Genomic DNA, 11,506 nt, shown 5'->3' on the forward strand with positions numbered 1-11,506 from the left:
AAAAAAACTATAGGCAGGCTTTGTTCTATTGCATTTCACTTTACTGTGCTCTGCACAAAGTGTTTTTAATAAACTGAAAGCTTTGGCAACCCGTTACCTGTAATCTACTGACACCATTTTCCAACAGTATGTGCTTACTCTGTATCTCTGGCTCACATGTTGGCAATTCTTACAGTATTTCAAACTTCATGACGCACACTTATAGGCCACAAGAGTACAGAAATTACTTTTACATGCGCTAGAAAAAATTTTTCATGTGATCCACTTTATCAAAATAGTTACTTTATTACACTGTGCTTTGGTGTGCCTGTATACTGTGAACTCTACATTTTACTTATATTAAATGAATAATTCACTCATTCGCTCAGAAACAGGCATAACTTCTGATTTCAGAGCACATAAAGACTAGTAAGAAAGACCAAGATTAAACAGCAACAAAAAACAGCTCTACAATTACCATGTCAGCTGCTCTGAAGCAGCAGCACAGGGTGTTATGAAAACCTTCAACAGAGGTCCAGTCTAGGCCAGGAGGGAGGGGAAGAAAAGGTTGTCAGGAAAGACTTCGCTGGGAAAGTGATATTTAAGCTGAAGTATAAATTGGATTCACACAAAGTGGGTCAAACAAAAAAACAAATTCATTACCAATGAATCAATTCTGACTCACAGTATAACTGCTCCTGTGGGTTTCTGAGGTTGTGAATCTTCGTGGGAACTGAGAGCCTCATCTTTCTGCCATGGAGACGGGTGGGTTCAAACTGTGGATCCTTTGGGATGCAGCCCAATGCATCATCCACTTTGCCACCAGGACTCCTTAAAGAGTGTGGGTTGAGGGACTTTATTTTAAAACCAATGAAGACATTTAGGCAAAATTGTATCGTGATCAGCCTTATTCTTTTGGAAGAATGTAGTATGGACAGTGATTTGGAAGGCTGAGGGATGAAGAATAGAAATGAAGAGACAAAAGAGAAAGCTACATGTAATTCAGTCCCTTTTAAAATACTATCTAAAATATATGTGCACCTACTTAATGTGAAATAATCTAAGCAATACTATAAAGTACAAAGAAAAGAATGTCAGAATCACCAAAAATTTCACAGCCAGAAATAATCATCAACAGAACACCCATCATTCTATCGAGATATTCAAGCTAGAGAGCCTGAAACTTGCTCTTGAACCTAGAGTACAGTAAATGAGAGAAATGAAGAATGAAAACAGCTGCAGCGACAATTCCAATGGGTGGCTCCAGAAGATAAAATCATGACGTGGGCAAAACCCTAGAGTTAGAAAACCAAAAGGGAGGAACACACTTCCCTTTTGGGGAAGCTTCTCAGGCTGAAAGAAAAAAGAAAAAAATGCAAGCATCACATTGAAATATTGACAGATTCTGTGGACAAAATTCTGAATGATGCAGGAAGCATCAAAAGAAGATGCAGTAAAAAAAGAAAAAGAAAAAGATGATGCAGTCACTGAAAGAAAAAGAATCGGCGGATGCTCAACCATTTCAGGAGGTAGCATATGATCAAGAGCTGGTGGTAGTGAAGAATTAAGGCGTTGAATGCCTTTCACTGAAGGAATTAGTGAAAAATAAGGCCCCAGAAACCGACAGAATACCAACTGAAATGTTTCAACAAACTGATACAGCACCGGAAGCACTCACTAGTCTACGCCCAGAACATTGGGAAACACCTGCCTGACCAACTGGCTGGTAGAAATCCGTATGTGTGCCCATTCCAAAGAAAGGTGACCCAACAGAACAAGGAAACTTTCAAGCAGTATCATGAGTACTACATGCAAGTGAAATGCTGCTTAACCAGTCGTAGCAGTATCTCAAGAGAAAGCTACCAGAAGGCCAAGCTGGAGTCAGAAGAGGTCGTGGGGTGAGGGACACCACTGCTGGCATCGAGTGGATTTTGGGTGGAAGCAGAGAAAACTTGGAAGATGTTTACTTGTATTTTGTTGACTATGCAAAGACATTTGACTGGTGGGTTATAAAAAATGATGAATTTTAAAAAAAAAATGATGAATTGTGAAGAATGGAAATTTCAGAATAAATCTGTACGTAGACCAAGAGGCAGTCATTTCCAAGAGGAAACTGGATGGCGTAGAGTCAGGAGAGGTGTGTCCTTTCATCAGACTTGAGCACCCAGTCTGAGGTGAGGGCCTCAGCATCAGGGCTGGAGGACGACTCAGGAACGACTTGCAGTTTGTCACTGACAGAACCTTCCTGCTGAAAGGAAGCACTTACTGACGAAGACCCAAAGAATACAGCCTTCCAAGTATGGATTAAAGCTCAATGTATGAAATCAAAAGTCCTCACAACTGGGCCAATAAGCAACATAGTGATAAATGAAAAAATTATTGAAGTTGCTAATAAGCTGCAAAAGGATCTTTTTAGCTTGTCAAAGAGCAAAAATGTCACTTTGAAAACTAAAAGTATGCCTTACGTGTATGTGAAAACTGGATTATGAATGAAGAAGCCCAGAGAATAATTGATTTATTTTAATTATGGTGCTGGCAAAGAATATTGAAAGTACTAGTTTGCCAGGAGAATAAATCTGTCTTTGTGGAAGGATAGCCAGGGTGCTCCTTAGAGTGAGGATGAGGAGACACAGTGGCTGCAACAATGGGTTCAAACGTAATCACAGTTCTGAGGATGGTGCAGGACCAGGCAGTGTTTAGTTCTGTTACACATACAGTCACGGTGAGTCAGAACTGACTTGATGGCACCTAAGGACAACAGCTATTCAAAGTTGATCTTATTCAAATTACTTTTAAAATCGCAACCATTTCCTACTAGCACCCTGAGAAGAATCACAAGACTAAAGTCTAACATGTCCATCTAAGGTTTTGTTCCCTCCAAAATAGTTCATTTGATTTAGTCATAAAGATCGTTAAGTAAAATAAATCCATCAAACTAGCTAGTCTGTATATTACACTGCTATCTATGTTAACTCATGTACTATTTGTTTAAGAGATCCTTTATTAGGATGTGACCTCCTTGAGAGGAAGAGGAAGTAACATCTTACTCTTGTTTCGGTCTTATCTAGTGCCTAGGCACAGGGGCACAGGTTAAATATCTGAAGAAATAATGAACTACAAGCATTTACTATGTGCCAGAAACTGATGGTTCTAAATATTTTAGACCAGTGGTTCCCAAATATGGTTCCTTTATCAGTATCACCTACAAATTATTTAAAATGCAAACTGTAAGGTACCATCCCAGATCTGCTGTATCAGCAATTTTGGGGTAGTAAAGCAATCTGTTGTAAAATCTTCCTGTTGATTCTGATGCAAACTGCAGTTTGAGACCACCACTTTTTTTTTTAACTTCACTTAACTTTCAAATAACCCTTGGAGCTCAGTACTAGTATTATTTCCATTTTATATATTTAAAAAACTGAGGTACCAGGAAGTAGGTTAGGTTACTTGCTCAGTCACACACAGGTATCAAATGTCAAACCAGAATTCACGGTCAGATTCCAAAACTCCGCACTATGTTGCCTATCCCTAAAGTCAGGAAGTGATACTAATTGCCTGGATGGATTGTTCTATAGGTCTGAGTGACCTTCTCCCCCTCGAAATCTGCCCAAATACTAAGGAACCTCAAAGCTCAGGTCACTTTTGCCCAAAGATTTCCTTCATGCCTCTTACCACTGGGGATGTCCAAACGCACTGCCATCGAATTGGCTCCTGCTCATAGGACTACATACAGATGTGATCTCTCCAGACGGACAGCTGTCTCTTCCTCCCTCAGAGCGGCTTGTGGATGTAAACTGCTGCCTTTCAGTTCGCAGCCAGCACTGTAACCACCAAGCCACCAGGGTCCTTGGTATTGGGTAGATCCCCTTCTTTTCATGCCTTCTATTGCATGAAGTGAGCATCTTTCATATGCACCACTTTCTAACAAGTTTGATTGGGGTGGTAGTCAAAATCTTTCTTAATTTTTACATTAAAATATCAAACTGATTGATATGAAAACATGGGTATTTAACAGCTCAATGTGGTGTAGGTACTGGTTGACCAAACAAAAAGATGCTGACCTAGATCTGAGGCAGGTGTTAATCCTTTAGTTGCTGAATGGTGGTGAGGTCTGGACAGACCCCAGAAGACACACTGGGATTAGGGGGACAGGATGGCAAAAGAAAGGTCACTTAAAGTCTCAGAAGAGTGATTATCTACTACTCCTGTAAAGAGTTACAGTCTCAGAATCCACAGGGACAGAATCCCTGTCCTACAGGATCTCTGGGAGTCAGAATGGGCTCAATGGCAGTGAGTTTGTGCTTCCATTTTTTGAGTACACATATATTTCAATATTTTAATAATAGGTACAGCTAGGCAGTGTCTTAACAGCTAACCTTCAACCCTGCTATAAATATCTCTTATCTCCCACTATAAACTTATGGTCTATAAACTTATGGTCTATAAACACTTTGGGTGCATGATTCTGGGGTGTTTTATCTTTGTATCCCTCAAGCCCACAAGTCAGTCTGGAGTAAATCATAAGTAATAACTATTCAATAAAAAAATAATTGCATGAATGTACTAGAGAAGGCTTATTCCGTTCATGATTTCTTAAATAATATTTGGAATTGGGACCAAGCGAATAAAAGGCACAGATGGAAAAAGGGGGCGTGGGAGATTAGGAAGACCAGTGGCAGAAATTTCATTTATATGTATATCTTTTCAAGTAGAGCTTCAAACAATCAAAAAAAATTGTTTTTAATCCACGGACTCCAACTCATAGTGACCTATCCTATACAGGTTCTCTATGGACTTCTGAGGCTGTGAGTCTTTACAGAAATAGAAAACCGCATCTTTCTCCTTTGGAGCAGCTGGTGAGTTTGAAGTGTTGACCTTCTGTTAGCAGTCCAACTCATAATCCCTACACCACCAGGGGTCTAGAGCCCTATTCCTGATTCACATCTGTGGATTTTCTTCTAGTAACTTCAGACGAATTTCTGGGGTCAAAAGATAGAGCATGTGAAAGAGAAAAAAGGAGCGGCTTGCTTCTAATTGATGCAAATGAGACATCAATGGACAACCGAAAAATCAAATTACTGTATAACATGAAATAAAAGGAAACAAGATCCTGAATGTGAATGTAGGCACTGGGAGCACTGTTACATACAACAACAAAATAAAAGTCTAAACTTTTTTTAAGTAATAGGAGATGAGTCTTTGATCCTGATATACATTTTTTATAACATTCTTACATATTTCTTTTCCAGCGCATCAAAACAACCTTGGATCCTGTCAAAAAAGAAATGTCTAATATTAATTTGAACCAGTTACAAAGCCAAAAACAAAATTCCAAGTACATAATTCAATTACCGGTTTTTCTTTGAAGAACATGACATTGATAATTATTTCAACTTTCTCGTTTAATAGTTTCTTTAAAATGCCTACTATGTTTTAATATGTTAATGAAATTTATAATACGCAAACAATTTTGAAATAGGGAATCAACCACATTGTATTTTCTTTTTGGCTCCCATAATATTCTGAACAATGGTGAGCACACACTGATCAATCAAATTTTGATCCATAGCTTTCTCTCTATACAAGTCCATTTTCTTTCCTTAGTATTAAATAATCATTGCAAATTACTAAGTAATTGTAAAGAGAGGGAAAGAAAGATGATTTTAAGGAAATGGTCTACCAACTAAAAATATTATGGGTTATTTCAGCCATGGTAAAAAATAATGTTCAACTTTTCCAAAATTTCAATACTTACCATTTGATAATATGCAGTGACCCGGGGCATTTTTTATCTTCTCGGAGGATTTTTAAATTGAGGTCTACAAGAATCAAAACAAAGTCTCTGTTCATCTTCTGAATAATCATGGGACTGAACTGTCTAGGCTAAGGGTGTACTTTCTTTAATGACTTCATTTACATAGCTTGTATAGTTCAGCATCCTCTATAAGTATTTTGATTCTGCAAATAATTACTTTAGAAACAAACTTCAGATAGATTAGTAGCTTAACTCCAATTTTTATTATGCTTTAGCAGCGCCCTACCCACTTTTGCCGTGTGGCACAGCCTAGTTGATAGGAAAATCATTTGTATCACTTCTGCTTCTGTTCAAATCTAAGCATCATAGAGTAGTACTGAGACCTCCTCCACTGACCAATTTAGAACATACACCTCAATCTCAGTCATTTCTTTAGTTTTTCTCAGCCTTTCAATAAAAGAAATAAGTAAGATACACTTTTCAATGGGTTACTCTCAAAATGTATTTCCTTCTAAAACCCAACCATCTTTCTATACTGAGGGAAGAGGAATATCATAGTAAAAGAGTGGTTTAGATCACTCCAAAATCAGTGATTCTTATTTGACTTGGCATGAATCATTTCACTTTTTTATACTGTTTGCATCTTCTAACATTGATGTGACCTCTTACCTCAAACGAAGAGTATGAAAATTATTCTCTGTGTAACATTTAGAGATTACAAGGCAGAGTGTAACATAGAGGCATGGAGAGTTCTTACCATGAATGTTACTTTAAGGACAAACATTAGGAGGGATACAGTTTCATCATAACTATCACACACAGAGAAAAACATAAAACTATAAGGAACAGTAAGTACACCCATGCCTAGGGCAGTGATTAGCACACAGTAAGTGCTTAGTTACCCCAAAGTTGTCTTTTTCCAATTCTATGTTCCAAACAAGAGTGAAAACCCTCCCCCATTTCCTACACATAAATACATTCACTATTACAGACCTATTAGACCAAAAAAAGTCAGAATTGTGTGCAAATAAACTTCCCATGATTGCAACAGTGTTTTCTGTGAATAGCACTCATGCAACTCATTGCTGTTAGTGTGCAGAATCGAATGTTCCCTAAGAAAATGAAGTTGTAATAAGAACAGAGTATATCATTAAATACAGATCAATTTTAAGTAAAGTTAGATTTAGAAAAATAGCAACATACAAAGAAGCTTGTGACTCTTCACTTTCCAAAGGATTGTTCCCATTGAAGTGACAACTCAACCAGAGGTCCTAAATTGTTATCACAACCGAGCTTTGTAGGCAAATGTGAGAGTCCGAAAAATTGAAGTAATTAAGTAGCAATGGTCTCAGATGCATTCTTTCTTGGAATACAAGGAGCTAGAAATAACAAGTAATATGAGTGTAAAGTGATGTCATCATAAGTTTAAGAGGACACACACACCAAAAGAGAGAGAAAAAAAGAGAGAGAGAAGAATAGAAGAGCTAGCAATGGAGAGAACAGCGCTCACTGGAATAAAAAAAATGTCTAACTATCCCTGCTAATCAACAAATATATTTGGCATGAGTATACATTTTCCTCCAGCATATTTATATGTGTTCATAGGGAGGAGAGTTCTTTGTTTTTCTTTTTTGTTTTTTTTCTTAAGCTGGCAGCACTGACTTTCCTCAGTGCTAAAACAGCCTCAAAAAACAAATATAATTGAAGCACAAAAATATGCAAATCTACGGTATCCAACTAGAGATAGATCTGGCTGCTGTTTTGAAGGCATAGCTTAGGATTAACTGCATTTATTCATACAGATTTCTTTTTCCTTTTTCTGTTTTTTGGTATCTGGCCAGGAACTAATGGTTCCTATTAGTGAAACCACAAAACATCAATAGCGAATGAGCACACTGGTGTTGAGGAACAGGCCTGTAACTGGGAATTAGCGCACTCCGTGAGAAGTGAAAGGCTTCCTGGTGCCAAACAGAGATAGGGCCCCAGAGTGAAAGTAATCGTTCAGTTAAACTTTACCGTCTAAATGGCGTTCTCCATAAGAACTCTCTGGAAATAGTCCCCTTATATATGTTATACAGGAAACAGAAGTAGCAAAAAGTTTCTTCACCATTATCATAGACTCACGCTCATTAGTGATTTGGGATGGAAAAATTGTTTGCTGCAAAACAAAAGACAAAGGAAGAAGCAATTAGTATTCTTTAATACATCCAGCCCATCACATCAGATTTCAAGTCAGTTGGCATTTTAGGTATCAAGAGGAAATGGAACTTTGAATGATGTATTAAATCAAATCTCCACAGGCAAGGCAGATAAAGGGTGGAGGCAATTATCTAAGTAATTCAGATGTACTGCACTTTGACAACAATACACGGATTTCAGACAGAACTGGTTTTACTATGATTTATAATAGTAATTCCCCTCTCACACACTCCTCAGACCCAATTCCAGTCTGTTTTTTACCTGCTCCCTTCTGCCCTGCTCTCTCCAAAGTCACCGAGCACACACTAATTGCCAAGTCACTGATGTTTTCTCCGTCCCTTTTAACATTTTGCAGTGTTTGGCACTGTTACTCATGCTCCCTGAAAACGTCTTCTTCCTCAATTAGCATGACACTATTTTCTTCTGGTTTTCCACCTATCCCTCTGCAGGGAAAAAGGCTTTGGCGAGACTGAATATGGTTATGTTCTTGCTTGCTGTTCATTCACTTGTGCTTGCCAAGTCACTTTTATGCAATACTTGGCTGGTGTGGCCCTGGAGGGCCAGGGCCCTGGCCCCAAGTTGCCTTTGTTTGGCTGAGCTCTAAAAGTACCTGCCTTCTGATGGGAGGACGAGGAGCATACAGAGACTAAGCCTGCACCCAAAGCCTATGCCGGACAACTGGAAGACAGCCAGGAGTCTGAGGACAGCACTGATAAGGGAGAGTTATCCAATGGGCATGGGGTTGAACCCTGGGTTGGCCAGCAACCTCTATGTGAGGAAATCTAGCCTGAATGCATCTACCAGGGATCTCCCAGGCTCATGTGGACTGCTGCCTGAGTATGGGGATGCTCCCAAAACCCCAAGGTGCACAACATGGTTGGGGGAAAGTGTCACCCAGGTAGATCCAAAGCTGAGTGTAAGAGCACTGCAAGAGGAGAAGCAGTTAGACAGGGGTGGGTGGTGTGTATGGCCACAACGGATGTTCTAAAGTAGGGTGGGTGAACAGCTAGGTCTGCAGAAACGGAGGTGGTGGAGGAAGCAGCTTGGGAGGTGGATCATGAGAGAAGAAACCCAGCCACTTCAACTATCACCACCTCCCCATCCATGATCTGGAGGCTGGTCGTCAGCCTTGTCCAGTCCATTCCTCTTGTTCAGGCCTTGAGGGCAGTGAGAGTGAAGTGGGGGGAAGGAGAGTGAGCACTGGGAGGAGGCAACAAGACCAGATATTTGGGGGAGCCACTGCCTGTCCTCTTCACTTTCCCATCTCTCCTTGCTGCCCACTTCCCCCTTGCTTGAGGAGCAACACTGTGTTGGCATCTGTACCCAAAGTCAGCAAAAAATAACAATGTCCACCATGGTGGGGCCCAAACAAATTCTTCACTGCAAAAATAAAAACAGAGAACTTACAGGTGGACCTACAATCTGGATATAATTGCACACAGCTCACAACTCAGAGCAGTCATATTCAGTGATGCTGGGAAAGCGAACAAGGAGGTATGAACCATGGGAAGGGAGAGGAAAAAAAGGGTTGAAGAAACCCTACTGGATGGCTGCCCTCATGCCCCCTAAAAGTAGCCCACGAGCAGGTTGCTGGGACAAGAGTAATAAAGATAAACAACCAGCTACAATCTGGATAACCTTGAAAGAAGTTGAAGTCAGAGCCAAACACTGCCCTTTCCATCCGACTGCCTCCCACCCCTGTGAGATAGTACCTCTCTTGCCTCTGCAGGGACCCTTTATAGTCCCGAGAGACTAGATGTGGGGGCAAAAGTCACCTGCAAGTCAGAGCACTACAGGTGGGACAGGAAGCCTCATGCAAAAGACAAAGACAAATAAGGAATATACCGGTTCTGGTTGATCAGGGTTATCTTTGGAAACCCTGAGCAGTTCCAGGCCGTTCCCTTGGCAGAATACATTCTAGGGATGGAGTCTATGTGGGAAAATTCCAACTGCAGGTTAAGTAATGACACGCAGTCCTGCACACAACACCCCTGATAGAAACCTTTAGAAATCTGGCATACATATACTGTTAGTTCTGGATAATGAATTCTTTACCAACCCTCTTTCTCTGTCTGCTCAGAACGAGCTGGCCTTCACCTGGGAGGGCCAGCAGTGGACAATCTTGGTGCTGTCCAGCCCCACAATCTCCCACAGTGTGGTTGCTCAGGACTTGATTCTGTTGCTTTGTCCCTCTGCTGTTGGTTTCATTAACCTGATGACATCGTGTAAATTGCTCAAGATGTTTCCTGCCTTTGTATTATGAAGCCACTCTAATCACCCACCCACAGGGAGGTTGCCCCTGAAAAGGTGCAGGGACTGAGAGCGTTAAAAAACTTCCTAGGGACTTGATGCCGGGGGGGCTTAAGTGGAGAGCAAATGTTTTGAGAATGACGAGGGCAATGAATGTACAAATGTGCTTTACACAATTGATGTATGTATAGATTGTGATAAGAGTCATATGAGCCCCTAATAAAACGATTTGGAAAAAAAATTTCCTAGGGGTCCTCTGGTCAGGTGAGATCAGCATGTTGCCTGAAACGGGTGCAAGCTTACTTAACCCATAGGGTGCCAAAAAGAAGGTCAGGCCTCTGTGAGTCTTTGGGCATGTGGAAGGACACTTAAACCACTTGGCTCAGTACTTGAGACCACTCTATCAACTGATAGCAAGGAGTGTCCATTGAGACAGGCACAGAACCCAAATGGAGATCAATAGTCTGGGTGTAAATACACTGAATCTGAGTCAGAAAGATGCTTTCTCTATGCCCTGATTCTCCTTCAGCTTCAATCTCTCCTTACTTCTGCTATCCCTTCATTAACATCCCTAAAACCGGGATTTTACGCACTCTCTTGACCAAATCCTGACTGTCCATTGACTACAGGTTAAAGTATAAATTCCTTTACCTATCTTTTAAGATTCATATTAAAAAAAAGATTCTATTTGTCCCACAATTCCTATCCAATTTTATTTCTATTATCTGTCCAACATGAGGCCTGGACTCCAGTGAAGATAGGTTCTTCACTGTTCTCTGAAGGTGCATGCTCATTTCTTACTCTGAATCAAGGTGTATACTATGTTTAACTCATGGAATGTTCTTTTCTCTCCTCTATCCAAATTCTTTCAAGGAGCCCTGGTGGCTACTGGGTTATAACATTGAGCTGCGAACAGCAAAGTCAGCAGCAGTTCAAACCCACCATGTGCTCCGTGGGAACCCGCAGCCAAGAGAGAAAAATGACATTTTCTGCTCCTGTAAAGATTTACAGCCTCAGAAATCCACAAAGGCAACTCTCCTGTCTAACAGGATTACTATGTGTCAGAATCCACTCTATGGCAGTACGTTTTGAGAGAGTTTTATCCAGGTTCTTTCCATCATTCAAGGTTTACCTTAAATCCATCTAATTATATATAAAATGTATGCATAATTAGAGACTCTGTCTAACACAGTGTGCCCAATCTATCTAAAGATTGAACTAAAAAACTTGTAAAAAGCAAATAAAAAACTAACATTAAGAAAAGTTAAGTATAGTTTCCCAGACTGTTTAGAAAGAAACTTATGAAGTTCAATTTTTAGAAAG

General features: G+C 40.1%; 1 long non-coding RNA gene across 2 annotated transcripts in view; it reads right to left on the reverse strand.

Annotated features, from left to right (window-relative positions):
- Nucleotides 1-7,888, reverse strand: part of LOC123521220 — a 12,220-nt gene extending 4,332 nt beyond the window's left edge. The window contains exons 1-4 of one of the 2 annotated variants that reach the window (XR_006679696.1): nt 7,751-7,888; nt 6,938-7,113; nt 5,735-5,798; nt 5,214-5,250 (exon numbers count right to left, since the gene is read on the reverse strand). This is a non-coding gene — a long non-coding RNA (uncharacterized LOC123521220). The remainder of the gene's footprint in view (nt 1-5,213; nt 5,251-5,734; nt 5,799-6,937; nt 7,114-7,750) is intronic. The other variant, XR_006679695.1, reaches the window with a different exon arrangement.
- Nucleotides 7,889-11,506: the final 3,618 nt, after the last annotated feature.

Source organism: Echinops telfairi, unplaced genomic scaffold (genome assembly GCF_000313985.2).
Source record: "Echinops telfairi isolate 266 unplaced genomic scaffold, ASM31398v2 ScPeMD7_5;HRSCAF=22, whole genome shotgun sequence".
NCBI classification, from domain to species: Eukaryota; Metazoa; Chordata; class Mammalia; order Afrosoricida; family Tenrecidae; genus Echinops; species Echinops telfairi.